At 37.5% G+C, this 26,909-nt stretch overlaps 1 protein-coding gene across 1 annotated transcript in view; it reads left to right on the forward strand.

The window, feature by feature from the left end:
- Positions 1 to 26,909, forward strand: part of MKLN1 (muskelin 1) — a 202,018-nt gene that overhangs the window by 11,042 nt on the left and 164,067 nt on the right. The window lies entirely within an intron of this gene.

Raw genomic sequence — 26,909 nt, forward strand, 5'->3', positions numbered from 1 at the left:
ACTGAGAAGCCTGGTGGACTACAAGTCCATGGGGTGGCAAAAGAATTGGACTCCACTGAGCGACTGAACAACAACAATGGCAACAATGTATTTGTTGTTAGGGCATATTGTTTTGGATAAATAGAAACGTTAAATTATTTTAAGCATCCTTGAATATGTCTCCTTTCCCCTTCCTTTCATTGTCCCCTTTCTTCCCTTTTAAATAGTGTGATCAAAAGAGTCCCAAAACCTAACTCATACTTATTATTCAGCTATCAGCTGGAATGTCACTCTCATAGGAATATATGACTGATCCCATCCCACCAAAGAACTCTGCACCCTTCTCTGCCCCTGTAGTTAAATGTGTTCTTACAGATATATACCCTTCTCATATATCACTTCATACAGTTTATAGTTATGGATTTATTTGTATAATTATTTGATTTATAGCTGTCCCCCAGTTAGACCACAAGCTCCATAAGGACTGTGAAATTTCGCCCCCTGCCATCATTGTAGTCCAGCAAGAGTGAGTGAAAGTCACTCAGTCATGTCCAACTCTTTGGGACCCCGTGGACTATACAGTCCATGGAATTCTCCAGACCAGAATACTGAAGGTAGCCTTTCCCTTCTCCAGGGGATCTTCCCAAGCCAGGGATCAAACCCAGGTCTCCTACACTGCAGGCGGATTCTTAACCAGCTGAGCCGGTAGTCCAGCATAGTGTTTATTAAGTGCATGGATGAATTAATTAACTAAGCACCTTGACTACTTTTCTTCTTTTAATAGAGTTTTATTCTGGGACTACATGGAGTCATATACTGGCTATGTTAAAAATATTAAATAATTAGTTTTAATGATAAGCTTTAAATCTGTTCTATAAATTTTCATGTTTTTCATAGTTTTTAGCAATTTCAGAGAGTGTTTTAAGTGAAATTGATTATCTTGGGCTGAAGATGTTGAGTTTTGAAGGACTTGGAAAAGAAAGCTTCTTATCTATCTTGGTATTTTAAGAATTTTTTAATGTTAAGGTTATTTAAAATTCTTATAGGCAGTTTTTCCAGTGAGACCTTGAGAACTTTAAAGCATAGTTTATTACAGAGCCTGATTTGGCTAATAGCTTTTAATAGTTTTAGAATATATTATGAATATTTTGATTAATTTTAGGATAAGGATCATTTCCTCCAATTCCTTGAATATAAGTATTCAATATGAACTATAAAAAGTAATATAAAAAGTTAGTTGACTTAACAATGTTTTGGGATTGGTAATTTGCATCCCATGCATTCAGCTACTTAAAAAGTACAATTCAGTGGCTTTTAGTAGTTCTGAGATATGTATAACATCACTGCAGTCAATTTTAGAACATTTTCATAATCTCAAAAAGAAAACTATACCCTTTGTTAATGACCTGCTTGCTTTCTTATCCTTAAGCAACCACTAATTTACTTTCTGTATAGATTTGCCTGTCTCTGTAGATTGTGGACCTTTTATATAAAGTTATATAATATGCATTCTTTGTAATTGGCTTCTTTCACTTAGCATATTGTTTTCAAGGTTCATTAATGTTGTAGCATGTAGGGTGTATCAGTACTACATTCTTTTTATGACAGGTAATATTCTGTTGTGTGGATATACAGCATTTTTATCCATTCATTAGTAGATAGACACTTAGGTTGTATCCACTGTTTTGGCTTTTATGAATAATGATGCTGTAAAAATTTGTGTGCAAGTGTTTTGTGTGGTTTTATGTTTTTATTTGGGTAAATGCCTATGAGTAGAATTTTTTGGTCATATGGTAATTCTGTGTTTAAGTGTTTAAGGAACTGCCAGGCTATCGTTGGTTGATTTTTTGTTGTTGTTAATGAAATTTTGTCAGACTGATTAGTGCATATGAGTTGAAGCCCAGTAAGGAGAATGACCATCTGGAATTAGACAGCAAATTGCTTGACTTCAGGTCTGTTAATCTAAGAACTTTCTGTCACAGTTGATCTAGTCCTTTATCTTCTTTTATTTTTGTTCAGAAGGCATGTGTGTGGACTGGCTCCATGTCTTCGTCTTTTAAGTTCCTTCCCTACTTATCAGTGTACATTCTTACACATACTTTGGTAAGTAGTTCATGGCGGGGATGTTAATTGAAAATCGGTATTTTTTCCCCTAAAGTTTGTATAGTTTGTTAACGTGTAAAATACTGAATGGGAGATATTTATGAAACTTATTTATGAATTCTTAAACAAACTGAGGCATAAATTTTAAAAGAGCTGAAAATGATGTCAAGTTTGACAGAATAATTTCTTTTCAAATTTCAGGTGATTGTAAAGTTCACATATCAAAATATAAAAGTTAAGTCTTTGAAATCTATCACCATCTCCATTTTCTCCAACCTCAAATGCTATTTTGGGTGACAGGTTAAAGAAGACTTTGTGTTTTTTATTGTTGTTGCTACATTGTGGTATTTGAATCACAATTATGGCTCTTCACATTTTTGGCTGTCTGTGTCATAAACAAATTATTCAGTTCAGTTCAGTCGCTCAGTCGTGTCTGACTCTTTGTGACCCCCGTGGACTGCAGCACGCCAGGCTTCCCTGTCTATCACCAACCCCTGGAGTTTACTCAGACTCCTGTCCATCGAGTTGATGATGCCATCCAACCATCTCATCCTGTGTCATTCCCTTCTCCTGCCCTCAATCTTTCTCAGCATCAGGGTCTTTTCAGATGAGTCAGTTCTTTGCATCAGGTGGCCAAAATATTGGAGTTTCAGCTTCAGCATCATTCCTTCCAGTAAATATTATTGGAACAAACAAATTATTAGGTGCCTCTAACTCCTGAGTAACAACTAGGCCTCTTTGAAGTTATAAGAGAGTATTTATTTATCATTTAATTTAATATTATTTATTTCTGGTGATGAACTATATATACGTTCAATAGTGCAGTAGAAGGTAGCAAAAAAGTTCATCTGAGTTCAGATGAATGACAAAAGCAGTAAATGTTACAGAAATCAGAAGTGAGATTCAGAGAATGAAGCTCTGTTGTTTACATGGGCTTGAGGGGAGACTTCCTGAAAGAGGTAAACCAGCTGTGACTTCCTTTGTGTACAGATACAATTTATTTAAGCATGCTTTAAATTCTTTGAATGCAGGATTTATATTTACCCTTGTGTGTATTTAGGAATTGCTCTTTGGGAAATTAGGTAAACATTTGGAGCTTGTGGAGTTAGTGTAGCGTATTAGAGCCAGAAAGATGCTTGGAGGTAGGCTTAGCCCAGATAGTGTACAGGGCACTTGATACAGGCTAGGTCATTGGTCAGGTGCTTCTTCCATATATTACACACATGGACTGGTGTCCTTGCCCACATTTCCCTCCAGATTCACCATTTTAAAAGGTGTTAAGTCCGTCTTTGTTCTTATTCAGGTTTGTTTCATATGTCAGTTACAAAAGATACTGTATACTGAAGGAAGCTTTTCTGATAGTATTCCAAAGTCACTGGCTTATATTCCCTACCAAATAGCTAACATTTATCCTATCCATTACTTTTCAGTGAACTCCTCTATTTATTTATACTTCCTTTATGATTTTGCATATTGGAAGACATAAGCATTCACTTATCACATATGCATTTAAGAAGCTTTCCTCTCTCTATGCAGAAATTTAGGTATAATATAAACAAAACTCTAAATTGTATTTCATTCTGTCGGGGGAGTGTGTAATTTCCTGGGTTCTGTCTCGTCACAACAAAAATTGGAAGCGATGGACCAGCATTACAACCGTCAGATTGGCCAGCTTTACAGCTCTCGGATGGACTAATGTTAACAGCTCAGTTTTATTTAGAAAATAAAGGAAACTACATCCTTGAGGCCTGAGGGCATGATGACCCAAAAGACACGAAGAGGAGAGAGAGAGAGACCCCCGGCCCTTTGGTGCCTCTTCTTGTGTGTTTTTCCTCCTCCCCCTGGGCCTGGCCTGTGTAAATCGGGCCAGCCAGGAGTGCTGTTTGTTCTGCCTGAGGCCCTCACTCCGGTCCTCGGACCTTCCTTTGTTCTGTTTTTGTGGGCATAGCCACCGCCATTTTGGACTCCCTTTTCCCTATTCTAACTACCTAACAGTTTTTTCAAGGAAACTTAGTAAGATATTTTGAATTTTTTATGGTATTCTAACCTGCTTTTCCATGGCATTTTGGGCAGTGATTATGTTTATATTATCTAAAATATAATGTATGGATTGCAAATTAATCCTCTAGCAAATATCTAATATTATTGATAGAGGGATGTTGTCCTGAGATTTACTAGATTTAACAGAATAATTTTTTTGAGATTATGATGGACTGTTTGGCTTCCATTAAAAAGTAAGTTTTAGAATATTTTTTAATTATATAGAGAAAATCTTTCAGGTATAATGGCATATAAAAAAACAGATTTAAAGAGCCTTTTCAAATGGTTTGCTCCAGTTTATCTTTAAAGATACACACATATTTGTATGCTTAGTCATATAGAAAAGGCTGCAAACAAATTAACTGAAGTCTTAACAGTGATTATCTTGGGATGTAGTAATTGTGTTGATTTTTATTTTTTAATGTCTGTTCTTTGGACGTTGCCCAGAGTTTTAAATTTTATTTAAATAAATAATACATTTAAAAAAAAATAGAGGTTTGTGGGACTGTATCGTATCTTCTGCATTGGTGGGTGGGTTCTTTACTATTAGCACCACCTGGGAAGCCCATTTCCTTGTTGGTGAGTTTGCATTTTGTTTTTTTGAAAATGTGGTGTCATCAAATAATTTAGGTAGAAAAGTGATGTAACTGAAGTCAGTGGTTTAAAATTTAAAAATTTAAACACCTGATTAACAACAAGATCCTACTGTGTAGCACAGAGAACTATATATTTAATATCCTGTGAAAAATGATAATGGAAAAGAATATGAAAAGAAATACATGTATAACTGAGTCACCATGCTGTACAGCAGAAATTAAACACAACATTGAAAATTAGTTATATTTCTGTAAAACTAAAAAAAATTTTAAAGCACTCTTAAAAGCCAGTAATTTTCATTGATTTTGAATAGCTGATTTCGTTGATTTTGAGTTACTGATTGTGAGTAGCAGTCTTCAGACTGGGGCATGCTTATTCCTGGGAGTACATGTAGACTTTCCAGGGGGTACGTTGGCAAAAATAGTTTGAAGGATTCCGTTTGCTGAGTTTTATTATTATTGTCTGTTCTCTCCTAAAAATTGACAAGCCTGAGAACCTGCCTATGGTTTAGGCTCTTGCTACTAAAAAGTGTGGCCCACTTCCCAGCCACATTGCCTTTACTAGGTGCTTGTTTTTTGGAAGGACTGATGCTAAAGCTGAAACTCCAGTACTTTTGTATCTGACTCTTTGCGATCCCAAGGACTATAGCCTACCAGGCTCCTCTGTCCATGGAGTTCTACAGGCAGGAATACTGGAGTGGGTAGACATTCCTTTTCCAAGGAATCTTCCTGAGCCAGGGATCGAAACCAGGTCTCCTGCGTTGTAGGCTGATTCATTACCGTCTGAGCCACCAGGAAAGCCTACAACCTAATGTAACAGCCCAGCACCTTCTGCCTGGTAAGTCCAGAATGATACCAGAAAAAATAGGGAAGTTTTTTAAGAAAGAGGAAAAATTTTCTGAGCTCAGGAAAGGTTCAGGCTATCCATTAGTTTGAAAAGGCCTGCTGAATGTGACGAGGCTAAACAAAAAAAATACCCACAAATATTGTATTATTCTGGTTTAGAAACTTGGTGCTAGAGAAGCTGGTCGCATGCACGTGTCAGCTGGGCTTTGGGGGGACTGCATGTGCTCTAGGAGCGGATGCTAGAGAAGCGTCTCTACTATAGGAACTGAGAGCTGGAGAAGCGCACCCGAGCTAGGAAGCAAAACAACCCTCGGTTCATTAGGGAAGAAGCAAAGACAGCCACTGTATGCAGAGATGACTCTCCTGCCTCTCTCTACTGACAAAACGACATTGTGCCAGCTGCCAAAGAAAAAAATGCTGAAAGGGCCCAAGTCAGTTTCCAAGAAAAGACAAGAAGGGTGAGTTTAGAAGTGAGAGTGAATACATCCATAATCGGCCCACCTATACTTTAGCTTTTGATGTTATCTATTAACCATTTTTCTCAGTGTTTTGTTTATACTTAAGCTAGTTAAGTCTGCTTAGTGTCTGAAGTTTTCTTCTTTTGCAACACCTTATGATGCCCATTATTGTTTCAGTTGAAGTAATGTTACTAGTAGGCTTCTGTGTTTTCATTTTCCGTTCTTATAATAGTAGAAATGCAGTAAAATATTTCAAAAGTTGTAAAAATGGACTCTGAACTACGAAGAAGGCAGTGCTTAGGAAACAAACACTGGCTGGCATGTGGGGCATGTTGGCATGTTGGTCCAGTCGCTTGGACTATTGGTTGGATCAACTGATAAACATTCTGAATTTGGTAAAGGAAAATCTGAGAGCTCTAAGCATGTAAGATACAAAAGTGTGGGTTGTCTGAAAGTTAAATGAGGAATGTTGCTTATCACTTATAATAAACTTGTTTTCAAGGTTAGTGTCATCAAACTACACAAATTCCATATAATAATTTTAAAAGTCAGAAAAAGCATTCATTCAAATTCTGTGCTACAGTGATCTGTAATGTGACATCTCCTTAGTCTTTGAGGAGAGTATTAGAACCAAACAGTTCTGAACCTTGTTCAGTTATTAATTACATTATGATTGTGAATTTATTTATGAATTTTACATGAACAGATATATGTAGAACTGAATTTAAGACTGGCATACGATTGCAGCTATATTTCAAAGTGATGTACTTTGAAAAGTTTGAAGAGGTACAGAGGTGTCCAAAGAAATTTACTCAGAACTTTGCACAGAAATAAGATAAACAAGTTGCAGTGGAGCATGGTATCCATTGTAGTAATGTTTGGTCTAGAATATTTTTGCATTTTTAATAGTATTAAGATTAGTTTAAAATATTTAAAAATACTTTTAAAAACTTAGATCCTGTGGAATCTCTCTGAGCAACAGAGAAAAAAATGCTGTGCTGTAGGATTTAGGCCTTGCTCAAAGATAACCTGTTAGGAGGATAAGAGGAGAATTCCCCCAAAACAGATTTGGGTTAGTTAGTATCCTTTGACCTCTCGCCATTAGTACAGTTTAAATTATTACATTAAGCTGGGAAGAAAGTTATATCCAATACAAAGGAAAACATGAAGAAAAGGGGAATAGTGTAGTACAGAGAGAACAGTGAACAAGAATAGATTTGGCTTCTAATCCCAGTTCTGTCATTAATTAATTGGTAATTTGGGGTCTTTAGTTTCTCCAGTCTTTTGTTTTCATACAAACCAAGAGGATCAGATGTTTAAGGTCTTTTTTGCACAGGATAGCGTGGAGTATTACAGAATAGTTTTTTTAAAATAAATGTAGCCCCTCCCAACCCATGACACATATAATAACTCAAGCTAAATTGTTGCCCAAAAAAGATATTTTGAGGAATCCAAAGATGATAGTGATTATTTCCATAAAATTATTTACATATAAGTGAAACCTTTGAGGGTGCTTGAAAACACTTTATTTTAAATATTTATAATTCCTTTGGTTATATAGTTATTTTGTCTGAGATTTGAAGAGTGTATGTATTAAGCAGCGTTAAACCTTTCCCACGGCTTCCCTGGTAGCTCAGTTGGTAAAGAGACCTGGGTTCGGTCCCTGGGTTGGGAAGATTCCCCTGGAGAAGGGAAAGGCTACCCACTCCAGTATTCTGGCCTAGAGAATTCCATGGAAAGAGTAGGACAAGACTGAGTGACTTTCACTTTCAGAGCTTTCCCAGATCATGTCCAACTTAAACAGTCTTTGCTTTTGGTAGAAAGAGACCCTTCTTAGCTTTGAAATATATTCTGAAGGGGCTAAATGTTTAATTTCAGAAAAGATTGATGACTCAGCCTTCTGAGATACTCAGCAAACGAGAACTATTTTTTATATGAATGTCTCAGCAGTTTTTGTTCGTTTGTTTTTTTGTTTTAGGGGGGACATCACATAAACTAGCTTTCCAAGTTGATTTTTTGGCTAGCCAGAGGTTCCTATCTTACTGTTCTTCTATAGAGGAATGTTTGTTTATTTCATTACCATTCTCTTTTCCCCATGGTTGCTGCATTTCTTTGTGTAGACTGTGTAGGTAGGTATATGTTCCCAATGTGCTTTGAGATAACTACTTTATATCAGACATTTTCAAGTGCTTGGTAATAATAAACAGAGTTGAGTTTTGCTCTGGGTAATGGTAAGCAGATGACCTACCAGTTACTAGACCATTGACTTCCTATAATTCTCAACAGTGAATCTTTGAAGTGTACTGTAGGTGTTGATTTACATATATACACTGAGGCCAATAAGAGTATAACAGTCATTTATGAAGTAAGCATTGGAGCTGAGTTTAGAATTCACATCTTTGTAAATTCAGTCATATTGTCTACATGATTTGATAAGAGCATATTAACAATGTGAGACAATTTAAGTTTTATTTAGATTTAACATAAATTTTTTGTCAATGAAAGTGAAATTGTTATATGTTCAAGTTACACTTAAGTGCTATGAAACTGATCTGTCATTTTCTCCATCTTTTTATCTATCAAAATGGGAGAGATCATTTTAGTTTTTTTTCTTATACTTTAGATCCGATTTTTATTTTATGCATCAGTTGACTCTTCTTTCCTGTGTTATCAACCATTCGGTTCCTATTGTTACCCCTCATTCAGTGCCCATCAGACTAATTTTCACTAATCGTTAAAAAAACTTTGCATTAACCCCATTTCTCTCATTTATCTGCTTCACAGCCAGAGGACATTGTGTTAGTTACTGATTGCTTCCTAACAAATTGGCATGAATTTAGCAGCTTCAAACAGTATTTATTATTTCATAGTTTATAGGATCAAGATTTCAGGAATAGCTTATATGAACCCTCTGTTTCATGTTTTTTATGTGGCTACTAAGTCAAAGTGTTGAGCAGAGCTGGGGTTTCATCGGTTGTCTTGAGTGGGGAAGAATCTGCTCCCAAGCTCCTGTGTGATTTTGTTTCAGCAGATTTCATTTTCTTGAGAACTGTTGGCCAGAGGCCGTCCTCTTTTTATTGCCATGTGGGCCTCCACAACATGGTGTGGAGAAAGTGGGAAGAGTGTGCTAACAGATGAAAATCACACTTTTCTGTAGCCTGGTCCCAGAAATGATACCTCATTACTTTTGCTGTGTATTCTGTTGGTTAGATGCAAGTTACTAGGGACTGAACAAGGGCTCCTTTGGAGTCATCTTTGGATTTCCCTGCTAGAGGCAGTTTTTTTTTTTTTTTTTTTTTTAAAATTATTAAAACCACCATGCCGTTATTTTGTGCTCCGTCCTGTCCAACTTTTTGCGACCCCATGGACTATAGCTTCCAGACTCCTCTGTCCATGGGATTTTCCAGGCAAGAATACTGGAGTGGGTTGCCATTTCCTCCTCCCAGGAGGGTTCCCAACTCAGAGATCAAACCCTTTTCTCCTGCATTGGTAGGCAGATTGTTTACCCCATGAACCACCTGGGAACCCGCTGTTATTTTACTTAATGGATTTAGCAGTAGTTCTTTAGTAATGTCTGATACCTGGCCTATATTCAGTTTTCTGTTTGTTAAAAAATGCCTTCTTATAGTTTATCTGAATCAGGATCCAAACACTTTGTATTTGTTGTTATAGCTTTTTAAAATTATTTTCAAGAGTAATTTTAACTATTCTGACTAGTCTCCTACCTTTTTTTTTCATCCATTGATTTGTTGAAGAAATCTGTCATTTATCCTGAAAAGGCTCCTACTTTCTGAATTTGTCCAGTTGCTTCTTTGTAGTAACATTTGACTAATTCCTCTGTCATACTTTTGTGTAAACTAGAAGTTATATGGAAAGACCTGTGTACCTTGTATCACTTTCAGAGACACAAATTCTAGGGGTGATAGCTTGGTCCCTTTATTGTAGTTTTCCATCCACCTTTCATTAATGGTTTTAATCTCCAGTGATAACTTTAGTGAAGTAGCTTATTCTAACAATGGTTATCAGTATCGGATTTTTCTGATTCTTACATTCCTTTCACATTTACTACCTGAATTTTTGCATACAGTTCTCCCTAATGCTCTGAAATAGTTTTATTGGAAAAGCAAGATAAATGCTTAATTCCTTTTAATGACCAGTTTTCAGAGTAATGAGTTGATATAATACCTCCAGGTGTCTGATTTTTTTTTAAGCATTTATGAACCTTAGATTTTTATGTATTCATTGTGTTTTTAAAAATTTCTGTAGTTATTCTTTTTAGTGCCACATTGGTCCATCCTTGGCAAATGGGAGCCCCTTCAGGTTGGCCACTCCTGTGTTCCTGTGACACAGTCTCATTAATCTTTGTTTTCTTGCTTTTCAGTATGGCAAAGTGTCCTTTGTTTATCATACCCTGATGAGGAAATGGTGCTTAGAGTTCACAGTTGGAAACTAGAAACATTTGTTACTGGATTGTCATTTCTTTTAGACTGTTTTAGGGACATAGCTAGGAATTTTTTTTTTTAAGGAAAAAAAAAGTATCTTGAGGTCATACGGCTGTTTCCAATTTAGATTTGATTTATGGGATTGTAAGTTATATAATTTTATAGTTCTGTTGTTTTTTTATGTTATCTTTACTATGTTGAGTCTTTCAATCCATAAATACCATATATCTTTCCATTTATTTAGGTTGCTTTTCATTCTTTCATTAGCATTTTATAATTTTTAGGGCAGAGAGGTTCCTTACATGTTTTGTGATATTTATATTTATTTCCTTTGAAACCATTGTAAATAGTTTTGTGCTTTTAATTTCGGGTTCCACTTGTTTATTGTTAGGCTGTAGAAATGCAGTTGACTGCTGTGTGTTTATGTTGTATCCTGTGACATTGCTGAACTCACTTAAGTTCTAGGAAGTTTTTTTTGTTGGTCGTTTGTTTTCGGTAAATTCCTTGGGATTTTCCATGTGACAGATCATGCCATCTACAAATAAGGAAAGTTTCATTTTTTCCTTTCTGAAAGTTGTGTTTCTTCTTAGTTGAATTGTCAGGTTTTATTTTATTTCTTCTGGCTTTTGAATTATAGATAGGGATGTTCTCAGTGTCAGGTTGTAATGGATTTGCATGTGTTTTTTTCCTAGTACTTACATGTTTTTGTATTTTGTTTTCTTATCTATTTGAAATTTAACCTGTATGCAGAATGAGATACAAATCTAATCATATTGTTTCTAAATGACTGTCCAGTTATTTGTCACTTAGGAATTTCATATTTTCCCTACTGACTTGTGGTGCTACCTTGATCATTTATTGACTTTTCTGAATTTTTATTTTGATAATTTCTCTTTTGTTCCAAAATGTCTATTTGCGTATAAAATCCTCCACTGTTTTAATCACAGAGACTTCATGACCTGCCTCACCCCCACCCTTCACCCCCGACCCTGTCATATCTGCTTTAACATCAGTAAGGTCTTCCCTTGTTGATCTTTTTTTTTCAGGGTTTTGAGACTGGCTTAATTTTTATATAAACTTTATTAACTGTGAATTATATCACCTGAGTTATATTAAAAATTTTTTATTGGAGTGTAGTTATTTACAATGTTGTGTTCATTTCAGGTGTACAGCAAAGTGAATCAGTCATACATATACATATATCCACTCTTTTTTGTTTTTTTAATTCTTTTCCCATTATAGGCCACTACAGAGTACCGAGTAGAGTTGCCTGTGCTATAGCAGCTTCTTATTAGTTATCTATTTTATATATTTATTATTCAATCACTAAGTCATGTCAGACTCTTTGCGACCCCAAGCACGCCAGGCTTCCCTATCCTTCATTATCTCCTGGGGTTTGTTCAAATTAGTGAATTGGTGTTGAATTGGTTTTGCTGTCTAATCATTTCATCCTCTGCTGCCCCCTTCTCCTTTTGCCTTCAATCTTTTCCAGCATCAGGGTCTCTTCCAGTGAGTTGGCTCTTAGCATCAGGTGGCCAAAGTATTGGAGCTTCAGCATCAGTCCTTCCAGCAAATTTCAGAGTTGATTTCCTTTAGGATTGGCTGGTTTAATCTCTTTGCAGTCCAAGGAACTCTCAAGAGTCTTCTTCAGCACTACAGTTCAAAAGCATCAATTCTTCCATACTCAGCCTTCTTTATGGTCCAACTCTTAAGTCTGTACATGACTACTGGAAGTACTATTGCTTTGATTATACAGTCCTTTGTCAGCAAGGTTATGCCTTTGCTTTTTAATACTTTGTGACTTTTTTTAGGTTGCTTTCATGTCTTGGTGTCCCCGGTGGCTCAGCTGATAAAGAACGTGCCTGTCAACACAGGAGACACAAGATGTCTTGTGTTCGAGACATCAGGTTCCATCCCTGCATTGGGAAGATCCCCTGGAGGAGAAAATGGCAACCCACTTCAGTATTCTTGCCTGGAAATCCCATGGATGAAAGAGCTTGGCAGGCTACAGTCCATGGGGTCACAGAGTTGACACTACTGAGTCCGTGTGCACAAACATGTCTTGGCTGTTGTAAATTGTGCTGCAGTGAACATAGGGGTGCATGTATCTTTTCAGTTATGGTTTTCTGTGGGTATATGCCCAGGAGTGGGATTTCTGGATCATATGGTAGTTCTCTATTTTCAGTTTTTTAAGGCACCTCCGTACTTTTTTCTCTAATGGTTGTACCAGTTTACATTCCCACCATCAGTGTTGGAGGGTTCCCTTTTCTCCACACCATCTCCAGCATTTGTTGTTTGTAGACTTTATGATGGTGGCTATTCTGATCTGTGTGAGGTCCCACCTCCTTATAGTTTTGGTTTGCATTTCTCTAATAATTAGTGATGTTGAGCATCTTTTCATGTGCTTTTTGGCCATCTGTATGTTGTCTTTGGAGAAATGTCTGTTTAGATCTTCTGCCCGTTAAAAAATTTTTTTTAATATTGAACTGTATGTATCACCTTTATTTATTATCTAGTTTCAGGAAAAAACTTGTTCTTATTTTTGAGTGTAATTAAACTATAAATTAATGTAGAGAGAATTGACATCTTTATGATGATGAGTCCTTCTCCATGAGGACACAGTATGCCCTTAAGTTTGTTTTAGGCTTACTTTATATGCCTTTTGCATGTTCAGTTGCTTGGTTGAATCTGACTCTTTGCAACCCTATGAACTGTAGCTCACCAGGCTCCTCTGTCCATGGGATTTTCCAGGCAAGAATACTGAAGTGGGTTGCCATTTTCTCCTCCAAGGGATCATCTGGAGCCAGGGATTGAGCCCACGTCCCTTGCCCTGGTAGGTGGATTTTTTACCATGAAGCACCCATATGTGCCTTTTAGGATTTTAAAAAATTTTCATACATTTTTAAGTTTATGCCTAGTATTTTATTTTATTGCTGTTGTAAGTGGATTTTTTCCCATTATATGTTCTAGCTGCTTTTTGCTTTTAAGTTTCAAGGCTTCTGAAACTTTTTGTATTTTAATTTGATATATATATTTAAAAACTAAATTAATAGTGTTTTTTTCTATTGAGTCTTTGGTGTTTTCTAGTATGTAATCTTGTCTGCAAACAAGTAGCTTTTTATTTTTCTTTCTAATATGTATGTTGTCATTGCTTTGCCTTTTTTTTTTTAAGTAAATTATAGACTTTATTTTTGGGAGCAGTTTTAGATTTACAGGAATATGAAGCAGATAGATAGTACAGGGTAGAAATATACTTCCCAGCATTTTTTACCATTATTAATCATATAACTAACATTAAATTACATATTGTACTTAGTTACTCAGTCGTGTCCGACTCTTTGTGACCCAGTGGACTGCAAGCCTGCCAGGCTTCTCTGTCCATAGAATTCTCCAGGCAAGAATACTGGAGTGGGTTGCCATACCCTCCTCCAGTGGATCTTCCCAACCCAGGGATCAAACCCAGGTCTCCCACATTATAGGTGGATTCTTTACTGTCTGAGCCACCAGGGAAGCCCAAATTACATATTATATTGATTTATTACAGTTAACGATCCAGCATTGATACATAATTATTACTGTAATCTTCAAATTTCCTTAGTTTTTACCTAACATTCTTTTTCTATTCCAAGATCTCATACAGGATTGTATTTAATTGTCATGTCTCCCAAGCTTGACTGGACAATTTCTCAGACTTTCTTTGTTTTTGATGATTTTATAGTTTGAGGAGGACTGGTCAGGTACATTGCAGGGCCCCTCTCTTGGAGTTTGTGTGATTTTTTTTTTTTTTTCTTCTCATGATTAAGATGAGTTATGGTGTTTTGGAAGAAAAAGCAAAGAGGTAAAGTTCCATTTTCATCACTTTATGCATATACTATTATCATGATTTTTCACTGTTGATTTTGACTTTGAATAACCTGGTTGAGATAGTGTTTGTCAGGTTTCTCTACTGGAAAGTTATTTCTTTTTCTTTTTTCCACACAATAGTCTTTGGGAGGAAATTACTACATGCACCCCACTATACCGCCCACACATACAGTGGGGAATTATGCTTTCCTCCTTTAGGGTAGCTTTTCTACATAATTTATTCAGAATTCTGCATGGGAGATTACCCTCTGGCCATTTATTAATTTATTCAATAATTTATATCACTTTGTACTTAATGTGTACTTACTTTATTCTTTGGGTTATAATCTAATATTAGTTTGTTGTTCAAATTGTTCCAGATTTGGCTATTTGGCTATTTGAAGCTTTTTTATTTGGCTCCTATGCCCTTTGGACATAACCCTCATCAACAGATTTTTTTTTTTTTTTAAACACTACTTTACTTTCTGGCACCACAAGATGCTCCAGACTCATGTATTTCCTGACCCTTTTCTTCATGGAGCCCTAGTTCCTTTTATTGGAAAATGGTATCAGAAACCAATGGTATTTCCACCAACTGTGGGAATTCAATCCTCAGTTCTCTTTGGCACTATCAGCTTTTTTTTCATTTGAGCCATCCTAATATGTGTGTAATGATAACTCATTACTGTTTTAATTTGTAATTCTCTTGAGAGTCCCATGGACTGCAAGGAGATCCAACCAGTCCATTCTAAAGGAGATCAGTCCTGGGTGTTCTTTGGAAGGAATGATGCTAAAGCTGAAACTCCAGTACTTTGGCCACCTCATACGAAGAGTTGACTTATTGGAAAAGACTCTGATGCTGGGAGGGATTGGGGGCAGGAAGAAAAGGGGACGACAGAGGATGAGATGGCTGGATGGCATCACCGACTCGATGGACATGGGTTTGGGTGAACTCCGGGAGTTGGTGATGGACAGGGAGGCCTGGCGTGCTGTGATTCATGGGGTCACAAAGAGTCGGACACGACTGAACGACTGAACTGAACTGAACTGAACATGTGAAATATCAATAACCTCAGATACGCAAATGACACCACCTTTTGGCAGAAAGTGAAGACCTAAAGAGCCTCTTGATGAAAGTGAAAGAGGAGAGTGAAAAAGCTGGCTTAAAACTCAACATTCAGAAAACTAGTATCATGACATCTGGTCCCATCACTTCATAGCAAATAGATGGGGCAACAATGGAAACAGTGAGGGACTTTATTTTCTTGGGCTCCAAAATCACTGCAGATGGTGACTGCAGCCATGAAATTAAAAGATGCTTGCTCCTTGGAAGAAAAACTATGACCAACTTAGACAGCATGTTAAACAGCAGAGACAGTACTTTGCTGACAACGGTCCGTCTAGTCAAAGCTATGGTTTTTTTAGTAGTCATGTATGGATGTGAGAGTTGGACCATAAAGAAGACTGAGCGCCAAAAAATTGATGCTTTCAAATTGTGGTGCCAGAGAAGATTCTTGAGAGTCCCTTGAACAGCAGGGAGAACAAACCAGTCAATCCTAAAAGAAGTCAACCCTGAACATTCATTGGAAGGTACTGATGCTGAATCTCCAATACTTTGGCCACCTGATGTGAAGAGCTGACTCACTGGAAAAGACCCTGATGCTGGGAAAGATTGAAGGCAGGAGGAGAAGGGGACAACAGAGGATGAGATGGTTACATGGCATCACCAACTCAATGGACATGAGTTTGAGCACTCTTCGGGTGTTGGTGAAGGACAGGGAAGCCTGGTGTGCTGCAGTCCATGGGGTTGTGAAGAGTTGGACACGGCTGAGCTAAACTGAATGATATGCGATGTTGACATCTTTTCATTTGTTTAGTTTTCATCCTTATACAGATGTGTATTCACATCTTTTGTCTGTTTTTAAATTGGGTGGGTTGTTTTCTTATTTTTGAATTTTAAGAGTTCTTTTGTAGATTTTGGATACAGACCTTTATCATATAAGTGTTTTGCAAGTATTTTCTTCCCATCAGTGGCCTGTTTATTTCTCTTAACAGTGTCTTGCAGAGCAAAAGTTTTTAATTTTAATAAAGTCCAACTTAATCAGTTTTTTTCTTTAATGGATCTGCTTTTGGTGTTTAAAGTCATTGTCAAACCCAGGCCACATGCAGGTAATGTTATTCCTCAACTTTGTATTTCTTTAGTGTTGTGTTGGCTACCCTGGGTCTTTTGTCTTTCCATATGAATTTTAGAATCAGTTTGTTAATATCCACAAAATACTTTGCTGGGATTTGTTTGAAATTGGGTTCAGTGTACAGATCAAGTTGGGAAAAACTAGTATCTTAACAATATTGAGGCCTATATCCATGAACATAGAATATCTCTTAATTATTTAGGTTTTCTTTGAATTCTTTCATTAGAGGTTATAGTTTTCCTTATATAAATCTTATATATATATGACTTAGTCTTTAAGTATTTTGTTTTTTAAGTGCTGATGTAAATGGTATTGTGGTGTTACTTTTATTTCATTTTAAAATTTACATGTTTATTTCTGGCTGCGCTGGGTCTTCATTGCTCTCTGCAGGCCTTCTTTAGTTGTGGTGAGCAGGGCTCCTCTGGTGCAGTGTGCAGACTCCTCACTGGAGGCCTCCCCTGCTGCAGAGCACAGGCTCCAGGCACACAGGCTTCAGGAGTTGCAGCACGCAGGCTCAGTAGTTGTGGCTTGCAGGTGTGGTTTTACTTTTAAATTCCAGTTTATTGCTAGGATGTAGGAAAGCAGTTGACTTGTGTATTAACTTTCTGTCCTGCAACCTTGCTGTAATTGTGTGTTAGTTCTAGGAGGTTTTTTTTTTTAATTGTTGTTGATCCTTTGGGATTTTCTTTTTTGTCAATCTGTGTACCTTGTATTTCCTTCTTTAGTTTTATTACGTTAGCTAGAACTTCCAGTAGGACTTCCCTGGTGGCTCAGACAGTAAAGCGTCTGCCTGCAGTGCGGGAGACCCGGGTTCCATCCCTGGGTCAGGAAGACCCCCTGGAGAAGGAAATGGCAACCCACTCCAGTACTCTTGCCTGGAGAATCCCATGCATGGAGGAGCCAGTATGATGTTGAATAGGAATGCTTTGTTCCTGGTCTTAAGGAGAAACATACAACTTCTTACCTTTATGTTAGCTACAGGTGGTTTTTCTTTAAATAGCTATAGGTGTTTTGAGGTGTTCTTTATCAATTTGATGAATGTCCTTTCTACTTGTTTGCTGAGATTTTTCATTGTGAATGCATGTTGGATTTTGTGAAGTGCTTTCTGCTGCAGCTATTGATAGATGACTCTTCTTTTGCGTGTTGGTATGATGAATTTCATTAATTGATTTTGAATGTTGAACTACTCTTGCGTGTGTGGAATAAATGCCATTTGATTGTAGTATGTAATTAGTTTTACACATTGTTAGATTTGATTTGCTGATATTTTGTTGAGAATTTTTGTATCTGTATTCATAAGATGGGCTGGAATTTTTCTTTCTTGTAATGTCATTATCTGGTTTTGGTATTTGAATAATGCTGGCCTCATACAAAGAGTTAGGAAGTTTTCACTTTGTTTTTAGTTTCTGGAAGAAATTCAGAGAAGTGATATCATTACTTTCTTTAAATATCTGTTAGAATTCACCAGTGAAACCATCTGGGCCTGTTGCTGTCATTTTTGGAGGATTATTAGTTACTGATTTAATTTCATTAATAGCTATCAGCTTATTCAGAAGATGTTTCTCCTTGGGGAGCTTCTCTGGTGGCTCAGACGGTAAAGAATCTGCCTGCAATACAGGAGACCTGAGTTTGATCCCTGGGTCGTGAAAATCCGCTGGAGAAGGAAATGGCTACCCACATCAATATTCTTGCCTGGAGAATTCCATGGACAGAGGAGCTTGGCAGGCTACAGTCCCTGGTCACAAAGAGTCAGATAGGACTGAGCGACTAACACATTTCTCCTTGAATATTGGTAGTTGGTGCCTTTTAACGAATTGGTCCGTTTCATCTCTTACAATGTTGTAGAAATAGAGTAGTGTATAATATTTATTTTATTAACCTTTTAGTATCCAAGTGATCAGTAATGATGAGCTTTCTTTCATATCTGATATTGGAAATTTGTATTTCTCTGTTTTTTTTTTTCTTGATTGCTTTAGCTAGAAAGTTGTCAATGTTACGGTTTTTTCAAATAGCCAGCTTTTAGTTTTGTTGATTTTTTTTCTCTTTTTCATTTCCTGTTTTCAGTCTCGTGGATTTTTGCTTTTTATTGTCTATCTTCTCTGTTTGCTTTATACTTAAATTGTTCTTTCTCTAGTTTCCGAAAGTGGAAGCTTTGGCCATTGGTTTTAGATCCATCTTCTGATGTGTGCATTCAGTACTATATTCACTGTTTCGCTTTAGCTGTCGCCCAGAGTTTGATGTTTTATTTTCATTTAATTCAATACAATTTTAAATTTATATTGTGACTTGACCTTTGTATTTAGAAGAGTATTGTTTACCCTAAATATTTTGGGATTGTCCACCTCTCTTTCTGTTACTGATTAAATTAATTCTACTGATTAAGTATAACTAACTTTTAATTCCATTGTGGCCTGAGAGCATACTTTGAATAATTTTCTGTTCTTCTACACTTATTAATATGTATCTTGGTCAATATCCCAATGTGAGCTTGAGGAGAATGTGTATTCTGCTGTGTTGGGTAAAATACTCTATAAATGTTAATTAGATCCAGTTGATTGATGGTGCTGTTCAGTTCAACTGTATTGCTGAGTTTCTGCCTCCTGGATCTGTCAGGTACTGATAGAGAGATGTTGATGTCTTCAATTATAATACTGGATTTGTCTTTTTTTCCCCTGTAATTTTGTCAGTTTTTCCCCTCAAGTATTTTGACATTTTTTTGGGGGGAAGGGAGTACAGATATCTTAAAGATTGCTACATCTTTTTGGAGAATTTGACACTTTTCATTATGTAATGCCCTTCTTTATCTATCCCTGATGCTTTTCATTGTTCTTAAATCTTTTGCCTGATAGAAATATAGCGTCAGCTTCCTTTTGAAAGCATGGTTTATCTTTCTCTATTTCTTTACTTTTCATCAGCCTGTGTCTTTACGGTGTGTTTCTTGTGCATGTGTGTTCGACTCTTTCTGACCCCATGGACTGTAGTCTGCCAGGCTCCTTTGTCCATGGAATTTTCCAGGCAAGAATACTGGAGTGGGTTGCCATTTCCTACTGCAGGGAATCTTCCTGACCCAGGGATCAAACTGCATCTCTTGCATCTCCTGCATTGGTAGGCAAATTCTTTACCATTGTGCCACCAGGTAAGCCCATAGGGTTTCTTACAGGCAGTATATTCAGATCTTGTTCTTTAGTCCACTCTGACAGTCTCTATCTTCTAATTATTTGATTAAGATCATTCACATTTAAATTGATTATTAAATTGATTATTATTTTCTATTCTTTGCACTTGTTCTTTAGTCTTCTTACTTTTTCTTTTTTCTCTGCCTTCTCTGATTTGAAATGAACATTGAATATGCTTTTATTTTTTCTCCACGTAGCATGTCAATTATACTTCTTTTAAATATGTTTTTAGTGTTTGTCCCAGAGTTTGCCTTGCTATATTTACAACTAATTTAATCCAGCTTTAAATGACATGGGCTTTCCTGGCGGCTCAGTGGTAAATAATGTGCCTGCTAATGCAGAAGATATGGGTTTGATCTCTAGTCTGGGAAGAGCTGCTGGAGAAGGAAATGGCAACCCTCTTCAGTATTCTTGCCTGGAAAACCCCTGGCAGAGGAGCCTGTGCAGAGTCAGACACAACTGAGTTACTGAACAACAATAATGATGCTTCATGGGTAGTTCAAGTACCTTATATTAGTACCAAAATATTTCTGATTCCTCCCTCCCTTGTAACATTTCTCTCATTCATTTTGCTTTTCTGTATGCTCTAATCACCCCATACATTACTGCTTCTATTTCTTTGAACCAGATATCTATCACTCAGTTAGGAATAAGAAAATACAGGTTTTTTATGTCAGCATCTTATAGTGCTTTTCTGTCCTTCTTTGTGTTGATCCAGGTATCTGACCTATATTATTTTCCTTCAGAGAAATACTTAACATTAATGCAAGGCAGATCCTCGTGGCGGTAGGTTTTCTCAGTGTTTGTTTTGTGTGCATATGTGCTAAGTAACTTCAGTCAGTCCGACCCTTTGCTATCCTGTGGACCGTTGCCCTCCAGGCTCCTCTGTCCGTGGGCTTCTCCAGGCGATCCTGAAGTGAGTTGCCATCCTTCCTCCAGGGGATCTTCCCCACCTGGGGATCCAGCTCACGTTGTTTATGTCTCCTTCATTGGCAGGCAGGTTCTTTACCACTAGCGCCATCTGGGAAGTTTTATTTTTCCGTCACATTTAAAAGATCTCATTTGTTTCTGTTTCACTGCATACAGAATTTTAGGTTGGTGGTTTTTTTCTTCTTTCAACGCTTCTAAGTATTTCATTCTACACTTTCTGGATTGTATGGTTTCTGGTAAGAAACCTGACACCATTGTTATGCTTGTTCTTATGTAGGTAAGGAGTTTTCCCATTGATTACGCTCAGATTTTCTTTTTATTTGATGTTCTACAGTTTGAATATGATAATGCCTCTGTGTAGATTTTTTTGCATATATCCTGGTTGTGTCTGAACCTTCTGGATCTTAGTTTCTTGTTGTCATTAATTTTGGAAATTTTCCAGTTATTATCACTTCATATATTTCTTCCACTTCTTACTCTCTTTTTTCTCCTTCTCTTATTGCAATGATGCACATATTATAGCTTTTGTAGTTTTCTCACAGTTCCTTGAAATTCTTTTCCTTAATTTTTCTTTCTCTTTCAGTGTGGGAACTGTCTGCTGACTTAACTTCAAGCTTCCTGATTCTTTCCTTGATATATTACCCATCTATCTTGCATTAGTGCTCTTAAGATGTTAATTGTAATTATTTCAAATTCCCTATCTAATAATTTCAAAATCCACATCATATTTGAGTCTGGTTTTGACGCTTGCTTTGCCTCTTCAGACTGCTTTTTCTTGTCTCTTAGCGTGCTGAAGTTTTTTGTTGGAAGGATCTAGGATGTATTCGGAGAAGGCAGTGTTACCCCATCCCAGTACTCTTGCCTGGAAAATCCCATGGACGGAGGAGCCTGGTGGGCTGCAGTCCACAGGGTCGCTAAGAGTCGGACACGACTGAGCAACTTCACTTTCACTTTTCACTTGCCTGAATTGGAGAAGGAAATGGCAACCCACTCCAGTGTTCTTGCCCGGAGAATCCCAGGGACGGGGAGCCTGGTGGGCTGCCGTCTGTGGGGTCGCACAGAGTCGGACGCGACTGAAGCGACGCAGCAGCAGCGGCAGCAGGATGTATTGGATAGTAGGAACTGAAGTAATTAGGCTTTTTGCTTGAAGTTTTATGTTCATCATGTTAGAAGTTGGGCTGCTAGTGTTAGATGTAGCCCTAGGTGCCAGAGGCCTCGTTTTCCTCTAGTGTCCATGTTCTCTCTCTCTTTCTTCTTTCGGGGGAAGTGGGTCGGTGGCGGAGTTGCTCCCTAAGCTCTTACGTAGTTTGCGCCTTGGAGCTCTCCGTTGTAATCTCCTGTAATCATACATTACCGCTGTTGTGGTGGCTAGACGCGGAGGGAGGGGAGCATTCTTTTATCTTATGGCTAAACCCCGGTTTTTACTGGGTCTGAGTCCCTGTACTCTTACTTTGCAGAGTGTTTCTAGCCTTTGTTCTTCTCCCCTAATGTGAGAAAGGAAAGCTAGAGGGGGCTGGACTTGGCTAGTTGCCTTTTGTGATGAGGAACACTCGGTCGATATTTTTAAATGGTCGCTTCTCCTCTGCTCTGTTTCAGGCAGGGTTTTTCTCCTCTCACCTTCTTTTATTGGAAGTAAAACCCACAAAAGTAGGCGAGATCCCTAAAACTGTGCCCCCAGAGTTTCTGTCAAACTGCCAGCTTTCAGTCTCCAGAAATTTATCAAAATGACCTTGTAATTTTTCCTACCAATTATTGGCTCCAGTCGCTTCTGCTTCAGATAAGGTGATCTCAGCTGTGATTATCTGTCTTTTGCTCTTCTCTCCAGATTACAGGGTGTTTCTTCCCCAGTGACCTCAGCTCTTTGAGGAATCTAAAGAAAGATGTTGATTTTCACCTTGTTCTGCGTTTATCTTCTCTCAATAAGAATGAGAGAAAGCAGCTAAGCTCTTAACATTTTGGAGCTGAATCTGGAAGTCCTTTTGCTTTCCTTTGTAAAATCATATTAGCTAATCCCTTCATTAGTAAACGTTTCGAAAGATTTCCTTTCTGGAAACAATTTACCTACCTAGTGTTTTTTGATAGTTGGGTTCTGATAACTTTTTTTTTTCTTCTAGGGAAATTTCTCTGTTTCAAATTTCTGTATCTACTAGGGTCAGTTGGTACATTTTTTCCCACAGAGAGTTGTACATTTCATCCAAGTTTTCAAATTTATCTTTGTAGACTTGCAGAATAGCTGTGTGATTCTTAAAATAGTCTCTGCCTAGCAGGTTTTTTTTTTAAATTTTGCTGGCTGTTTTTCTCTCTTTAATTTTTCCCGATATTAAATTTTTAGTTTATATTGACACAGTTATTAAATTTTGAGTTTCTGGTGTACTGTAGAGAGCTGCACTATTCAGTGTGACAATTACTAGATTGTTTTGTTGTTGTTTAGTTGCGTAGTCATGTCTGACCTTTTGTTTCCTCATGGACTGTAGCCCACCAGGCTCCTCTGTCCGTGGATTTCCCAGGCAGTAATACTGGAGTGGGTTACCATTTCCTTCTCCAGGGGATCTTCCCCACCCAGGGATGGAACCCGTGTGTCCTGCATTAGCAGGGAAATTGTCGTATCACTGGGCCACCAGATTTTGTTGCTGTTCAGTTGCTAAGTCATGTCCAACTCTTCGCAACCCCATATGGCTCCTCTTTGACTTTTATCAAGAGACTCTTTAATTCTTCTTCACTTTCTGTCATTAGGGTGGTATCATCGGCATATCTGAGGTTAATAACTCCACCAGAGTCAATGAGGTTATCTGAGGTTAATGACTCCACGTGTAGCAATACGAACTGAATTTTAGAACTCAGTTCCTTAGTCTCACATTAGGCATGTTTTAAGTATTCAGTAGCCACGTGTGTCTAACAGCGATTGTATTGGTCAGTGCAAATACAGAAGATTTTTATCCTCACAGAAGGTTCTGTTGGCCACTACTGCTGTGTTATTTGTCACACTGCTATTAGCATTATTTTGTAGGAATTTTGCAGTTTGCTTTGTATTTCTCCTTTGACCTAATAATTTTTAATAGAATTTTTTTATTCACTTGGAGAGATATTTTAGATTTTGGTGTTTTTTGAAAAAATTTGTTACTAATGTCTAGCATTACTTGGTATTATAAACTATAGTGTTTTATTATAAAGTACTCTTATTTTTGCTTAAGGCTTAGTATTTCCTCTTGTCTGAAATCAAATTTGAACCTTGCTTTATTTTTATTTCATTTGCTTGGTCTGTCTTTGCTATTCCTTTAAAATGTAATGTTTTATTTATGTCTTTTATATATGTGATAGGATTGGAATTTTGCCTTGCTACCACATCTTAAAAATTAAGAAAAAATGTGTTAAGGCCATTTACGTTTACTGATATGTTTGATGTCAATTCTGCTCTACTATTTTGTGGGATATTTTATATAAACTTGTAGAATCTTTCACTATGTTGTCTTTTTTCTTTGATCTTTCTCTTATTAAAACATGTTTTTTTTGGCATTTAGGATGGCTTGTGATTTTGTTTTTTAGTTTCCTTCAATCTAGTGTCTCCCTGAGGAAATTAGCTGGGAACCTCTTCTTCCTCCTGTCTCTCCCAGTATCTGATTGTAAACGATGATCTTTCCTTCTAAGAGACAGTATTTGTGAGGCAGTTAATAAGTCTATTCTGACTTCTACTTATTCCCTCCATTCTTCTCCCGTTTTTGATGGATCTGTTCTACCTTGTTGTAGAACATGTCTGTATACTGTTATGTTGTTGTCTTCATGGTTAGTTTTGGTTCTTTAGTTCAGTGCCTTTAATTTATGTGATCAGATTTTACTGTGAAGCTTTTCAGGTCATTTCTTGAATATGTATAGTTTGTTTTTTAGCTGTAGGAAAGTCTCAGGAAACTTTATATGTTGTTGACCATCTATGCCTGTAAACATGAAGGACAGTTTAACTATATATGAAATCCCAGGGTCACATTTTGTGTGTGTGTGCTTGGGTATTTTACAACTTTTGGTTTCATTTTATTTGTGTACAAAACATAGCTGTTGTGAAGTTCCTTGAAACCATAATCTTCTTTTTCTCGTAAGAGACTTGGTCTTTCTACCTGGATGTTTAAAGTCTTTAAAGTCTAATAGTTTATACTAGGAATATTCTCAGTTGAATTTCTCTAATATGTGTCCTTTATAATGTGGATTCAAATTTATTTTAGGGAAATTTGCTTCTAGCACAGTTTGAAATACCTGTCTAGTTCCACTTGCGTATTTTTTGGACTGTATACTTACTGTTGCTTTCTATTTTTTGTATGTCATTATTTTTCAGTTCAGTCGCTCAGTTGTGTCCGACTATTTGTGACTCCATGGACTGCAGCATGCCAGGCTTCCCTGTCCATCACCAACTCCCGGAGCTTACTCAGACTCATGTCCATCGAGTCAGTGATGCCATCCAACCACCTCATCCTCTGTTGTCCCCTTCTCCTCCCGCCTTCAGTCTTTCCCAGCTTCAGGGTCTTTTACAGTGAGTCAGCTCTTCCCATGAGGTGGCCAAAGAATTGAAGTTTCAGCTTCAGCATCAGTCCTTCCAATGAATATTCAGGACTGATCTCCTTTAGGATGGACTGGTTGGATCTCCTTGCAGTCCAAGGGCCTCTCAAGAGTCTTATCCAACACCACAGTTCAAAAGCATCAATTCTTTGGCGCTCAGCTTTCTTTATAGTCCAGCTCTCACATTCCATACATAACTACTGGAAAAATGATAGCTTTGACTAGATGGACCTTTGCTGGCAAAGTAATGTCTCTGCTTTTTAATATGCTGTCTAGATTGGTCATAGCTTTTCTTCCAAGGAGCAAGTGTCTTTTAATTTCATGGCTGCAGTCACCATCTGCAGTGATTTTTGGAGCCCCCCCAAAATAAAGTCTCTCACTGCTTCCATTGTTTCCCCATCTGTTTGCCATGAAGTGATGGGACCAGATGCCATGATCTTAGTTTTCTGTATGTTGAGCTTTAAGCCAACTTTTTCACTCTCCTCTTTCACTTTCATCAAGAGGCTCTTTAGTTCCTCTTTGATTTCTGCCATAAAGGTGGTGTCATCTGCATATCTGAAGTTATTGATACGTCTCCCAGCAATCTTGACTCCAGCTCTAGTCCAGCATTTCTTATGATGTACACTGCATATAAGTTAAATTAGCAAGGTGACAATATACAGCCTTAACGTACTCCTTTCCCAACTTGGAACCAGTCTGTTTTTTCATGTCCAGTTCTAACTGTTGCTTCCTGACCTGCATATAGATTTCCCAGGAGGCAGGTCAGATGGTCTGGTATTCCCATCTCTTTCAGAATTTTCCACAGTTTGTTGTGATCCACATAGTCAAAGGCTTTGGCACAGTCAATAAAACAGAAGTAGATGTTTTTCTGGAACTCTCTTGCTTTTTCAATGATCCAACAGACATTGGCAATTTGATATCTGGTTCCTCTGCCTTTTCTAAATCCAGCTTGAATATTTAGACGTTCACGGTTCACATACTGTTGAAGCCTGGCTTGGAGAAGTTTGAGCTTTACTTTGCTAGCATGTGAATTGAGTGCAATTGTGTGGTAGTGTGAACATTCTTCGCCGTGGCCTTTCTTTGGGATTGGAATGAAAACTGATCTTTTCCAGTCCTGTGGCCACTGCTGAGTATGCCAACTTTGCTGTCATATTGAGTACAGCACTTTCACAGCATCATCTTTTAGGATTTGAAATAGCTCAACTGGAATTCCATGATCTCTACTAGCTTTGTTCATAGTGATGCTTCCTACAGCCCACTTGAGTTCGAATTCCAGGATGTCTGGCTCCAGGTGAGTGATCACACCATCGTGATTATCTGGATCATGAAGATCTTTTTTGTACAGTTCTTCTGTGTATTCTTGCCACCTCTTCTTAATATCTTCTGCTTCTGTTAGGTCCATACCATTTCTGTCCTTTATTGTGCCCATCTTTGCATGAAATGTTCCCTTGGTATCTCTCATTTTCTTGAAGAGATCTCTAGTCTTTCCCATTCTGTTGTTTTCCTCTATTTCTTTTCATTGATCGCTGAGGAAGGCTTTCTTCTCTCTCCTTGCTGTTCCTTGGAATTCTGCATTCAGATGGATGTATCTTTCCTTTTCTCTTTGCCTTTTGCTTCTCTTCTTTTCTCAGCTATTTGTAAGGCCTCCTCAGACAGCCATTTTGCTTTTTTGCATTTCTTTTTCTTGGAGATGGTCTTGATCCCTGCCTCCTGTCAGTGTCACGCACCTCCGCCCATAGTTCTTCAGGCACTGTGTCTTTCA

The sequence above is a fragment of the Budorcas taxicolor genome, chromosome 4, assembly GCF_023091745.1.
Source record: "Budorcas taxicolor isolate Tak-1 chromosome 4, Takin1.1, whole genome shotgun sequence".
Taxonomy (NCBI): Eukaryota; Metazoa; Chordata; class Mammalia; order Artiodactyla; family Bovidae; genus Budorcas; species Budorcas taxicolor.